Here is a 5,022-nt window from a genome sequence, read left to right as displayed (position 1 = left end):
GATTTTCACAGTTCAGTTGTTTTGGAAACTTCTGATCCAAGAAATATTAACCTAACAATTACACATTTTGTCTTTGGTTTTAGTAAATGACATAACTCTTTTAAAAGCCCCTTTACCTTAAGGTTACATACTCTTCAAAACAAACTACGAGAGTTATGTTAACTTTTTTTATGTTGATGAAAACAGGATATAGATCATTTGTTTTCATAGTTCTATGTTGTGTAATTACCTATGATTGTTTTCACACACACAGTTTTGCTCATTTGTTTTCCAGAAATTGAGAGAAATGAAATTCAAGGATTTTGTAGGTAAGTGTGTTTTGTTCAGTTTCCATAATAAAACAAAATCTGGAAAAATAATTTTCTGTTTAAGTGGATTTATTTACTACTACTTAATTATTTGGAATTGCAAGTTTAATTGTAATTACTGATATTAAATATGGGGAGAAGAGAACTAATTACAATTACAAACTGTGGAAGACACTTTGAGTACAGGTACCATTTAATGTTACAGTAATTGTATATGTTACAACTTACATTGTTTTGTATCCAATACTCATGGTTTTCTTAACTAGAATTGATTTGTTAAGATTTGTTAGCTCTCTTCAAAAGCTTATATTATAGAACAGTATAGTTTATGATTACAAAATGATTTTATCATTTAAAAAATTATGTTATATTTATTTCACTACTTTGTAAACTTGCTAACAATTATATGCTTGTGATATGTAATTAAAGGTATATTTTTTGTAACAATTATATGCTTGTGATATGTAATTAAAGGTATATTTTTTGCAACAATTATATGCTTGTGGTATATAATTAAAGTATATTTTTTGCAACAATTATATGCTTGTGGTATGTAATTAAGGTATATTTTTTGCAACAATTATATGCTTGTGGTATGTAATTAAGGTATATTTTTTTCAACAATTATATGCTTGTGGTATGTAATTAAGGTATATTTTTTGTAACAATTATATGCTTGTGGTATATAATTAAAGGTATATTATTTGCTATTAGATCAAGGTGGTTCAGTAGATTCTCATTGTGCTAAGAGAGTTGACAAGTCAATTGGAGAAGTTACAAACAATGTCACATCTGTAGTTTCAACAATATCCAGGTAATTTACACTCGGGTGTTTGTACACGTACTAGAAGAACACGACCTTACATGATAACACATTTGTAACAAAATATGGAACATCTTTAAACAAGAATGTATGTAGACACCCTTTATGTTGCATCCAAAATGGCCAACATAAATCTTGAATGTTATAAATGATGCATTTAAATGTTTTACTTCTTCAAAAAACATAACGATTTTCATTTTAGTTAGTTAAAACTTGTCATGCTCAGATGTATGGGACATCTCGGATATTAGAAATAATCCCTGTATTTGTTTTTTAGTGTAGGTTAGTGGTTTGACCAAATGCCTCACTGATAACCAGTTGGACAGTTCACTTGTACATCATTGAACAAAATTAGGCGTGGAGACAAAGTTGTACTGATGTTAATGAATTTTTTTATTTAAGTAAACTTGGAATTTATTTTACATTATCATGTGTAGCCTAGGTTATGTTACAGTAGTGACGATGTGTTAACAGTCTTTGGACAGATGTATTTATTCAAAACATCTGGTATTGTTAAGAATCTACGTTTGTTCCTCATGTAATTTACTGGAATGTATTTTGGTAATAGCGAGACATCAACAAAGTCCAGCAAGACAGAAGAAAATCCTCTTCCAACTAAAAGGAAGGTACGTGTTTGATGTTGGAATACATTCAGTTCCCCACCATATGGTGTTTGATTGAAAAAATTTATAATCTATTACATGTGTAGTAGAAATCAGGTTTTAAAGATAGAGTAGGTAAAATAAAATAAAAACTTTCATTTATCTGAGTATTCAATAATAATCCAGTGGAAGCATATCTGTGTTTTGTATGATGTTACAGAATAAATTAATTTACATAACTGGCAGAAATATAACTTATTTATAACAAGAAAATTTTTTGTTTTGGTACAACTTTCCTTAGGGGCAGCCCCCTAAGTCAGCTACCCAGTCTGCTAAAACCCAGAGGATCACAAGGTCATCACGAAAGGCCTTAATGAATGTTCAGAAACAATCTGCTACCCTCTAAACACAAAGAACGTGAAGTCTGTGGAAGCTGTTCACAATACTCCAGCAGTCCGCCCTAAAGTTTGATCCAAGGTATTGTCTTTTTCTTGTTTATAACAATTCACATTGCTGTAAGATATGTACACTGGAACCATTTCCTCTCGGTGATAACGTTATCTTTCTCATAAGCTTCAGCAAGTAAAACCCATAAAACTTGTATCGTTAGCATAGGCCAGTTGAAGTATGCTGTTACCAGTTAGTTGACTTAATGTTAATTACAAATGGTACTTTCTAAAGAAACGTTTGTGTCAGTTTATGACACTTTCATTCAGTGAACATAATGGTGGGTGATGGTATGCTTTACATGGCTACATAATGAACATACGTCATGTCCTGCAGTGTTCTGTCTCTGCAAAACATCTTGTCTTGTTAGAGAGTTTGTAGCTTGTCTGAGATTTTCTATTGTTATGACAACTAGCCATTTTAATAAATTCGGTTATCTTTGTTTGAATGTACTTACTGTATTCTTATCATTGAAGTTTTGTTACACTCATAAATTATTGTAATAAAACAATAAATACAATTCATTTGGTTTAGTTGTGAAATTGTTTCCAAGTTTATTAGCAGAAAGTAAAGTCTCATGACTTTCCCAGAAGGGAGTGTTAATAGCTGGTTAACATATAAGACATAGAATGGACAGAATTATATTGAATCAAGTTTTTAGACAACCACAATTAAACTACACTGTATTTTACACATTTATGTTGTTTATTTAAACAATTCATGATTTATTTTAAACTTTATAGGCTCCCCTTAGTTTAGCAGTCCTCGACAACCGAAAGCTGGAGAAATCATCATGTCTCTAGGTGGCAGTCCACTACAGAATACATTAGATGTCCAAAATAAAAAAACTGGTGTTACTGTTTCCTTGGGAGATGGAACGGTGAATGTTGTTTTGTTGTTATAAGTTTTTTTTGTTGTTAAAAGCGTCATATAAGGAACTATGTTCTTAATACGTTTTTTTTCACATTATTTGGAATTATTATGTTTAACCCAAAGGTTGCTTGTTTGGTTTATTTTTTGAATTTTGCACAAAGCTACTCGAGGACCATCTGTGCTAACCTTCTCTAATTTTGCAGTGTAAGACTAGAGGGTAGACAGCTGGTCATCACCCACCACCAACTCTTAGGCTACTCTTTTATCAATGAATAGTGGGATTGACCGTCACTTTATAATGCCCCCACGGCCGAAAGGGCGAAAATGTTTGGCGTGAGGTGGAGTTGAACTCTCTACTCTCAGGTTACAAGTCAAGTGCCTTAACCATCTGGCCATGGTTACTTGTTTAGTTAACTTAAAAACTTTCTTTTCAGCTGATAGTTCTGGATAACTGTTTTGGTACTACATAGAAAGTGGTTTTGTTGGCACTGTTGTTTGATAAATAATCTCAAGGAATAATTTAATCTTTGTTTTGTTTTTTAAGTAATAGTAATGAAAGTTGATGTTAAACCTCAAAATGTTGCTGCTACATTCGAAGTGCTAAATTGGATTAGCGTAAGAGTTCACATTCGGTTTTTTTATACAAATTATAAGTTAGAAAAAACGTTTGCAAAGATTTCTCAAAATATAATTTTGAAGCTTCAGAAACATGAAGCAGTACGCTTCATGTTTCATATTTTGTAACAACCTTTCTTAGAAGCCAGAAACTTTATAAAAATCTACTTAGATGGTTGAACATTGATTGGTTAGTTCAGAAGGAAGAGCTATAGAATTAGTTCAGTAAGATAAATTCAGAGACCAATATGATTTCCAGTAATTTTTTTTTTTAAACTGCAATCTGCCTATTATGGTTACAACAAATTATTAACTGTTCACAAGTGGCATTCACACAAACTATCTCCATGTTTTAGGCCTAAGTCCATCATCAGGTGGTATCAGAGATGTATGTCTGATAATACAACTCTAGATAATGGGTTTCGATATTCCTGGTGTTCACAGCACAGATAGTTCATTGTGTAGCCTTGTACTTAATTTCCAGAACAAACCTGATGAGGTTTGTAGTAAGAACGTTCAGATGTTAACTGATGAAATGCCCAACTCCAAAATGTTGTGGAAGTTAAGCTTTTTCAAGCAAATTTTATCTGCACCATATTGCTTTTACATCCAATATTTTCATGCTAAGCCTAATTCCTCTCATGTTTAACACTATTCAGTGTAATAATGCTTTTCATGTATCTTTTTAAAACAGGTTTTTGTAGATTTTAGTGCAAGATTGTATGTTTTATTTTTTTCCATCACACTTGGTCATAATTTGGTAAAATCATGAGTAGACTGTGATATATATTCTAAATTCAAAGTAACAGTAAAGGATGTTAACACTACTATTTGTTACGTTCATTACCAGGTCGTCAATCTTCCAAAGGAATCAACAGAGGATTTTGTGCCAAACCTCAGCCACTCCCTTAAAAATGAACTGTTTATTGTTCAACAGAAGATATCACAACTGATACAACTTCCAAAGTCTTAACTCAACATGCATTTCTTTGTTTTTTAGACTTTTAAGCATATTTCTGGTTTGTTTTCTAATTGATTAATCTCGAGTACGTCAAGGTAGTTTAATTTATGAAGTATAAGACATAATTCATATTTTTATCTTTTCCCACCACAAAAGAGAAGGTAAATACCCGAAACAAAAATGATTCAAAGTTTCGTGGTGCGACACAGCATTATGTGATACTTATAGCTCTTGTTTCCTTTTCTGTTTAAAGTAAAAATATTTGTGAAATTACATCATTTTTGTATAAGTTTGTCAGTGGAGTACAACTCTATATATATTCTGTGATTCGAAACCTGTCAGTGTGTGAATAAAACCAGCATTATTACAATTGATGAATCTTTTTTTCCAGCA

The 5,022-nt window shown here is 31.6% G+C and overlaps 2 long non-coding RNA genes across 2 annotated transcripts; both read left to right on the top strand.

The window, feature by feature from the left end:
* The first annotated feature begins 257 nt into the window (after positions 1 to 257).
* On the top strand, positions 258 to 2,183 carry LOC143246087 (uncharacterized). The gene is made up of 4 exons (XR_013025779.1): positions 258 to 308; positions 1,023 to 1,122; positions 1,700 to 1,757; positions 2,035 to 2,183. It is a non-coding gene; the product is annotated as an uncharacterized LOC143246087 (long non-coding RNA).
* A 743-nt stretch (positions 2,184 to 2,926) lies between these two features.
* On the top strand, positions 2,927 to 5,022 carry LOC143246086 (uncharacterized). Its single transcript, XR_013025778.1, has 2 exons — positions 2,927 to 3,060; positions 4,519 to 5,022. It is a non-coding gene; the product is annotated as an uncharacterized LOC143246086 (long non-coding RNA).

Source organism: Tachypleus tridentatus, chromosome 3 (assembly GCF_004210375.1).
Source record: "Tachypleus tridentatus isolate NWPU-2018 chromosome 3, ASM421037v1, whole genome shotgun sequence".
Taxonomy (NCBI): Eukaryota; Metazoa; Arthropoda; class Merostomata; order Xiphosura; family Limulidae; genus Tachypleus; species Tachypleus tridentatus.
The sequence above is the reverse complement of the archived record's forward strand: the minus strand, read 5'-3'. Positions and strand labels throughout refer to the sequence as shown.